This window comes from Limulus polyphemus, unplaced genomic scaffold (genome assembly GCF_000517525.1).
Source record: "Limulus polyphemus unplaced genomic scaffold, Limulus_polyphemus-2.1.2 Scaffold1959, whole genome shotgun sequence".
NCBI lineage: Eukaryota > Metazoa > Arthropoda > Merostomata > Xiphosura > Limulidae > Limulus > Limulus polyphemus.
The window spans coordinates 59016-67689 of NW_013667569.1; the positions used below are offsets into that span (position 1 = coordinate 59016).

Genomic DNA, 8674 nt, shown 5'->3' on the forward strand with positions numbered 1-8674 from the left:
TACTCATCAAGCTTTTTCTTAAACTCACTTAAATTTACTGCCTCTAAGACATCCAAAGGCCAACCTACTATTCTCACTGTTAAATATTAAAAAAAGATGATGCATCAACACTATAAATTCCCTTTACAATCTTAAACACCTCAATCAGATCCCCCTAACTCTTCTTTTTTTCAAGAGAAAACAATTTGGTGTTAAGCACAAAGCTACCTACTGGGGATGGTGTGGTTCCTTGTGATTTGAGGGTCTTGGGTTTCATTCTCATTGCCACTAAACCTACCCACACTGTATTTGTTAAAGCTACTAAGGCTATCAGCCACTGTTACTAATTTTCAACTACTGACAAAAGGGAAGAAAACTGGCTGGCAGCATCCATCATGATCTTTCCAAGCTCAGTGTTTCTCATTACCACTACAAGGATGAAAAAATTATTGATGTTCCTTGGTGCAGTTCATCATAGGTGCACCTCTAAGACAAAAAAAATAACAATTTTGACTTAGCACAGACAATTCGTGACCCCCCCCCCCATAAAAACCTGCCTGCAACCTCTTGTTTGAGAAACACTGTTATAACTACTGAAGTGTTGACTGAAGTTTAAATTTCTGTTTCTCTTATTGTGTTATTGTATAAATGTAAGTGGGTGCAGATTTATAGAATGGGTCTAGACCCTTTTCCCATCCTCCTTTTTTTCAGAGGTTAATAAATGTATTCTTTAATGTTATTTAATCAAAGATTAGGGGAAAGGCCCAGGTGGGCCAAACCTCCTCTGCATTTTTTTTCCAAAAGTTATGTAAATGCAAATTTCAGAGAGGGGGTTTAAAAGGTCTGGATCCCCATTTTTCAGAAATTAATAACTGTATTTTTTAATTATAATTGTCATATGACATTAATATTAGGTCTAATATATTCTTAAACACTACATTTTATATCTTGTCTCTTAGTGATTTTCAAGAAGTAGAAGTGTGTATGATAATAGTATTCCAACCACACTGTATTCATCATATCTATTGGTGATAACACATTTTGCTCAATTCACAGCTCTTCAGGCCAGCTTGGATACAACAAACACAGTAGTGATTGGAGCTCTGGACTGAGCATAATGTATCATCAGCAATGGATATGACAAATCCAGTGTATTTGGAATACTACTATTACACACACTTATAATTATTGAAAATCCCTAAGGAAGTGGATATAGAATGTAATGTTTAAAAATATAAAAGGCCTAATATGACATGAACAATTAATTATAATCATAATTCACCAGCTTGTAAAAGGCATTTATGCCATAACAATTGTTGTTGTATTCTTTAATGTTTTATAAGCAGGCATGGTTTAAAGAAAGTAAGATCCAAGTAGGCAAAACCTCACCATCCATTCTTTTCAGAAATTAATAAAAACAAAATAAAATCAGCCAGACATTCTTACATTTTTATATAGCATCAAAAATAAGCATCAGTTGGAAGTGTTTTTATTTGATTATTCTATTAATTATTATAAGAGGTTTTCTGAAATCAACACAGCTGGAATCTACAGCAATCCAATTACAGCCTCAGCCAGTAACTGATTATTTGTAAACTAACAGGACAATAACAGGTAAACAACAGATGACAGCAATATAAACATCAAGGTTACACTCATGTTTAGCACTTGTAACTTCTTTACTATGGATTGTGCTTTACATAAATTACAAAGCCTAAGAATTATTTCAAAATTGTCTACTTACATATTACACAATTGTTACAAAAGCATTTTTAAACCACTAACATTCACTACTTGCAATTCACCATTTTCTTGCAACACTATGATATTCATTTTTATTAACTTTACCCTCACCAATTTCTTCTTCCCGATTTTTGTTGGCTCCTCTCTCACTCGTGCTCTCAACTGCAGCTGCCAGAGTTTGCTCTTCACTTTGAATCCATACAGTTCCCCTTTCTCCATTGATTATGTCCAGATTCTCATTTTGAAAGTTTTAGAAAATATAATGTATGCAGAGTAACATGTTTGGTTTATAGTAACTTGAGATACCTGGTTATTTTCCTCAAAGCATTTTCCATTATTTTGAAGTATTGTGGTGCTATATGACTTCCATAGTACTTCTCTCTCTCCCCAATAATGTGTCCAGTTCTATATTCAATCAAATCACATGAATCTACCACTAGATCCATAAAGGAGATATGATCAGCCACCTTCACAATCATTTCCAGGTTTCTGTTAGCTCATCTTCCTCCAAGTTTTGACCTACATCCGATACGCAGACTGCTAGTTGGACAGGATGAAAGATTATGTTTCAGCTGCTGCATATCTTCAAGCATTGTTGTTCAGCTGCTGACAAGGATAATTGATACATATTCCTACTTCATATTTCTGAAGATAGGGGCTACCTAAGATAGCATGTTTGTTCATTCAAACTTTGTGATAATTTGAAAGATTGGTTGCAAAAGGCCTAGCACCCCATTCACTTGCATCCAGCTAATGGTGCTTGATGCTTTGAATATTCTCATTGTTCCTAAGGATTTCTGCTGCAATGTTTTTTATTTTCCATTTGAGTGGCACTGTTGTTGTAAGTTTGATTACAAAATATGCATCCATTGATCACTTTGAAACTGACTGGCAAGGTGAAACATAGAGGTAATGAAGACTTTCATTGGAAACAGGCTTTTTTTCATTAGAAATGTTTTCATTAAGTGTGCACCACACTACCTTCATTTTACAAAATATCACCGATGGAAAATAAACTAAGTAATCACAAGCTCCTTGAATGATGCCATGTTTAAATAATTTAAACCGGTACCAACAGACAATTAATGTTTTGTACTTTTCTTAAGAGCACAGAAGAATTGGACTTGATTCAAGTGTTAAAAAACGTTAGGGTTTACAGTCTTTTAATGGTTGATTTACAAGTGACACTAATAGGATGAAAAGGTTGGAGATTCTAATTTGAGTAATACATTTAACTAAACTTTGGTAGTCTTCATGCTAGCCTTTTCTTCAATAAATTAAATATTATCTCTGAACTATAAACTTTTTGAATTATTTGACTGTTTTTATGTATGTGTGCTCTTACTTTTTGACTTCTTTTGCAATGCTGTTATATATGTAAATCACTAAATGTACATTTTATCTGTAACAGTAATGGCTAGAAATTGCCAAATGGCCTTAAGTCACCTCCCCCCCCCCTCATTTTAAATTTCATAAACCAAAATCAGATTAACTAAAAGTTCAATAGCCTGAGCAAAATACTGAGAACCAGTAAGACAAGTCTATTAAACTATAAATTATAAAGTAACATTATCTTATCCTTAATCAAGTTAATGGCTTTCTCATCTTCTTAAGTAAGTACGTTGTGATATTCTGATAGTGATAACATTGTGAATCATTCAAATTTCAATTACTGAATGTGAGAAGAGCCAGTGGTTCTACATTTATTTTCAATTTAAGTTTTTACTTTTAGTTGTTTATAAGTTATAGTTTTATACTAACTATATTACTACTACCAGTACTACTAACACAATAACTTAAGTTTTGTTAAGAGAAATAATATTAAGACAAACTAAGCTAATTACAACATTAATCAGCTGAATGATGATGCGACTCGGTCTTCTTTGGAAACTGAAGCATAAATTCAATAGATTAGTGTAGTGTAGACTGACTGACACAGTGACAGGCCTAACGTCGAGTACTGAGTAATGTCAGCTGTCTTAGTCTTAACAAACATGATTAACGGCATAGGCTACACTTTTCATTATTTAATATTTTAATAAGACATTTAAGATACTTACCATACACAAAGCAATACATAAAATTTCTACCAGATTTTTTAATTACTGTTTAGGTTATTTACATTTCACTATACTACACTTAATAATACAACTCTAACCGTCAATGCATTTCCATTACCTCGTCTCTTTAAAAAAATAATCTTGAACCAGGCGCACAAAATATTCTAAATATCATAACATAAAGATATATTTGGCTAGTATTTAATTATGCCCAAGTATGTAATGTTGTATACAAATATGCATTGATATACATTTGATAATTACTGAACAATGGGCAGGCGTTAGAATTATATTTAAGTTTCAATTATTTTGTTCAAGTCTTGAGCGAGTTCAAAATGAAGATGCGGGAGGGGAAATTAGTTCGAGATGTAAAAAAAAAAAAGTGTCGTTAAACCTAACGTTTATTTGAACTTGAATGCACCAGGCGAAGTTAGCCGAAAGGTACGCTCTTTTTATTTATTTTGATAGGCCTACTGAATATTTTTGTAGGTTTTGCTATACTTTCTTATTTAGTTATATTAAGCATTTCGTAACATTCATATATTGACATTATACAGAGAAATTTATCTTTCCATTCTCAGACATAACAGTGCATTATTTTCGTCTTTGTTCATAAGGCTAATGCCTATGTTAGCTAACCCTACTTAAAAACAATACTATTACCATTGGTTTTAGTAATATAAAAGTGTTACTTTATTATTTATATTAACTGTTTGTGGGCCTAGGGCCTATTATTAGTAGTAGTATGGAAGCTTCTCTGTTATTTCTGTATGTTATATTAACGTAATTAAGTATTAATGTGAAGTTGCATATTTGGAGAAGGTAAATTTAGAAATTAGAATATTAGTTTTGTGGAAGAAAAATTCTGTGTAACTTATAAGTTCGTAATTATTATTTTTAATAACATAAAAAAATATAACCAAACAAAGTTAATAATAATAAGCCCCTGCCAAAACAAAGTAATGTTAGCATCATTACTGTTGCTAGTTCAGTAGTTTTAACAGGTGATGAAAAGAGTATATAGTATAATATACTATATAAAGGTCTTGGTTTTATTTAGCTAATATTATGAGTTTAACTTTAAGTACAAAAACTTGAAGAAGGTTATCGTACTTGATTATTAAGTTGATAGGCTTGTGTTATTATATACTATATATGTGTGTGTGTATTACAAATTACAACCATAAATATTATTATTTACTATTATTCATGAAGTTTATAATGTATATACAAAAATCTGTCTGCTACGTAGTTTAAATGTTTCTACCATATCTTTAATACAGTTACTGTAAAAAATAAAGTATTTTCTGTAAGACCTGATAGTTGCAGGTTTTTGGTTTTCACAGTGTAAGTCAAAATTGAATGAATAAACAAATTCATATGTCTGTAATAGATGAATGCAATCTTAAATGAAAAGTTTAAAGTGTACATCTTGGCTTGGGTTATCAACTGCCCCTGATGGCTTGCTCTCATTTCAAATACAAACAACAGAAATATTTGAATCAACATTGTAGTGTACGGCTCGTTGTATTGGCTCGGTGTCCATATAATTTTACTGATTGGAAGCTTTCAACATGTTCAATGAGTCAGGGATGTAACATTTGTTGTCACAGCACTATGGAATAAGAATCCTGAATGTTTATTCTCTCAGAAGAGCTAAATTCTTAAATCTGACCCTGATGCGTAAATATGTGGGCTTTGCAGCTATTGCTATAAAAATGTGTACAAGAAAATAACATCGGGGAAATGATGATAAACATTATACATCCATTCATGAGAAATTTCAACCTTTTAGGTCATATCCTGGGGTTTTTGTCATAAAATGTCACAAATGTAACCAAACAATCAATTCAACATTTCAATTGTTAGAAAAAAATTACATTTTCAGAGTATTTGGGATGATAGGCTCTTAGACCAACAGAGTGTCACCCATTTTACAGCCATACATATTATTAATTACTATCATTCATGATAGTCATAACATGTATACAAAAATCTGTCTGCTGCCTAGTTTAAATCTTAAATGTTTCTACCATATCATTAATACAGGTACAGTAAAAAATTTTTTATATACTGTACTTTCTATTTACATTCCTATTGTTACAGTATTTAAACTAAGTTTGATTTAAACCTAACAAGACCGTAAGTTACAATGGTGTTGTTTAGTAGCTGAGCTATAACCATTGTATTTTATAATTCTAAGCCCCACTTGCTATGTGTATGGGGTGAAAAGTAGTGATATACACTAAATAAACTTAAGTTGACATAGTTATTTTATTATAATAATCTCAGTAAAAGAAAAACATTTTTTCTGTTGTTTGATTGTTCACTGAAAGTATGGTTTCATTAGGAGCTTATATCATTACATATACTGAGGCACAAGAAAGATTTGTTACAATTTATTATGATTAAGTGTTAAGAAGAGCACCTAATTCTGTTAATAACATACTGTCTTATAGTAATTAGTGCTTTATTGTTATAGTACTGTGCAATACATTGTTGAATTTAGATGATTGTATTACTAAACATACATACATTCAGGAGATTTAAGGTATGAAAGTGTAAAAAATTATACAGTAAAATTTCTGTTTTAGTGTTTTCATAAAGTCTACCCTTCATTTCTGTTAATCTTCTTCATCTTTCTTTGTATTAAATAAATTCTCTGATTTTCCAGTTGAAGTAATTGTGTTCTTTTGCTAGAATTTCTGCTTTAAATAATAGGTTTTCCATTTTGGATACACTTTTCTTTCATATGCATATAGTGTTCTGCTACTGTGTTACTTTTATTTAGACTGAATGACTTTTTATGTGTTCAAGAATTCTGTCGTGCAGTGGTCTAACAGTTTTGCCTACTTATATTTCTAAGCATTCTTTATATGTAACTTCATATATTATGTTTTTAATTGGACATTTGTTTTGTTACTTGGAAGCTGTACATTTAATAATTTTTTTTAGATTTATTTTCTTCTTTTTTCTATGCTGTTTCTATTAAAAGGGATTTTAAATGTTTACTGAATTAATGAACTAATTTAATGGATAATATAGATTTTTTTATTTCTTTCCTTAGCAAAGTAGTGAGTTTATAACTTGGGAATCATATAACCCACGGAACTTCTGGAATTTTTGTTTTTTTATGTTGTGAAGCATTAATCCTTTTTTTTTCATGAAATCTAACTCTTGTACAATGTTTTGGACATATAAAAGTGGATATTAGTGTTTTCATAAAAGATTTAATAATTTCCATTTTTTGTCAGTGATTCCATGTTTATTATAACATCATTTTTCTATATGGTGTTAGAAATCATGAATGGCTCTTTGTTTTACTGCACGGATGTGGTGTGAATTGTAGAACTGGGTGAGTAGTGATATTTGTTGTCAAACCGTTGCTTCTCCTTTAGTCAGCAGTCCAAAATAGATGACAGTAGCAGATAGCCTTAGTAAACAGGGTGAGAAAATTTTGTGGCAATGGGAATTGAACACTCTACCCTCGAATCACGAGATCCCACCACATCCTAAGTCACCAAAGCTGAACAAAATTGAAGAAAACTACAATTTAAAGGCTAAGATTGGGTAGAGCAGAGATAGCTCAATACGTAGTTTTGTACTTAACAAGAATCAAACATAATAGCAATATTTTGATTACTTGGGTGGTCAGAATAATCAAAAATAGTAATAATTGGGAACTGTAATTTTAATTACTTGGTTGTTGGAATAATCGAAATGAATGATATTTGGAAACACCAATTTGGATTAGGTAATTATTTTTGTGATATTTGATATGATTAGAGTTTCGATTAATTTGTTGTTGGAATAATCAGAAACACTAATTTTGATTAGTTGGCTGTTGTCTTGACAATCAATTTAATTGTACTTTCAATCAATTGCCTTAATTCTGATTTTGATGTAATCTTTGCTTAGACAATTATTACTTACAGGGCTCCTGCATCTGTGTGTGGAAGCTTCTTAGTGGATTTGAATCTGAATTCTTTGTACCAAATATATTGTGTACAAAATGACATACTTAACTGTTCCATATCTGTAATAAACATATATACATAGCATTTATTTATCATTTCTTTTAATGACTGAATGAAGACTTTCATGATATTGATACTACTTCTATTTTGTTTACAATGGATGTTGAACAATTATAGCCTTTAATCTCTTTTTAAGTATGTATAAATTATGTCATAAAGATGCTGAACAAGAACTTAATCAACCTTATGCTTCTTAATATTACAACTGACTGATTAAAAAAGTACTCCATTCTTTGTCTTGAATAACATTTATCTTAGATTCAAAGGAAAATATTTTAACCAAATCCAAAGAGTTGCCATGGGAAATAGAAAAGCAGTGGTTTTTTTAATAATATTCATGCATTTCAGAGTAAAGAAAGCACTTAGATATTGTAAAACTAGAAAAAATAGTACATGGCTATAAGCCTAACAGTTTGGTGTCATTTATACACAATATATTTTGCATATGCAATTCAGATTTAGGTTCACTAAGATTTTACAAATCTATTAATACATTTTTCCCCCTCATAAACTTTGCTTACTATTAGATGGGTGAAATAGCAAATTAAGAGCAGAAATAAATATAGTGTTACGTCTCTGTTTGTTAATTAACTTTCCGTAACTTCGTTCCGACGAAACTTTAGCGACACAAGTCCTTACTTAATAAAATTGTTTTTTTCTTATTTCCGAATATAACTTTACGATACACTTATTTTCAACAATCGCGCTAAAACAAACGCTTAAAACAACGAACGTCAACAATACTTCTGACTGCAGTTCAATTACTCACTATCTACACACACACATTACCTTATTTCGTCACGTTGTCACCCTCTTTTATATACCAGCCTACCCTATCTAGTAAATGCTAGAGCA

At 31.0% G+C, this 8674-nt stretch overlaps 2 protein-coding genes across 6 annotated transcripts in view; one reads left to right on the forward strand and one right to left on the reverse strand.

Moving 5' to 3' along the window:
- Window positions 1-3910, reverse strand: part of LOC106465484 (nuclear distribution protein nudE homolog 1-like) — a 32321-nt gene extending 28411 nt beyond the window's left edge. The window contains exon 1 of one of the 3 annotated variants that reach the window (XM_013925713.2): window positions 3783-3910. The gene's annotated coding sequence lies outside the window, so the exon portion shown is untranslated. Of the gene's footprint in view, window positions 1-1833; window positions 1851-3782 lie in introns of those variants that run through there. The other 2 variants (XM_022393396.1, XM_022393395.1) reach the window with 2 other exon arrangements.
- Window positions 3911-4134: 224 nt separating this feature from the next.
- Window positions 4135-8674, forward strand: part of LOC106465481 (meiosis regulator and mRNA stability factor 1-like) — a 100768-nt gene continuing 96228 nt past the window's right edge. For 2 of the 3 annotated variants that reach the window (XM_022393391.1, XM_022393393.1), the window contains exon 1: window positions 4135-4223. The gene's annotated coding sequence lies outside the window, so the exon portion shown is untranslated. The remainder of the gene's footprint in view (window positions 4224-8674) is intronic. The other variant, XM_022393392.1, reaches the window with a different exon arrangement.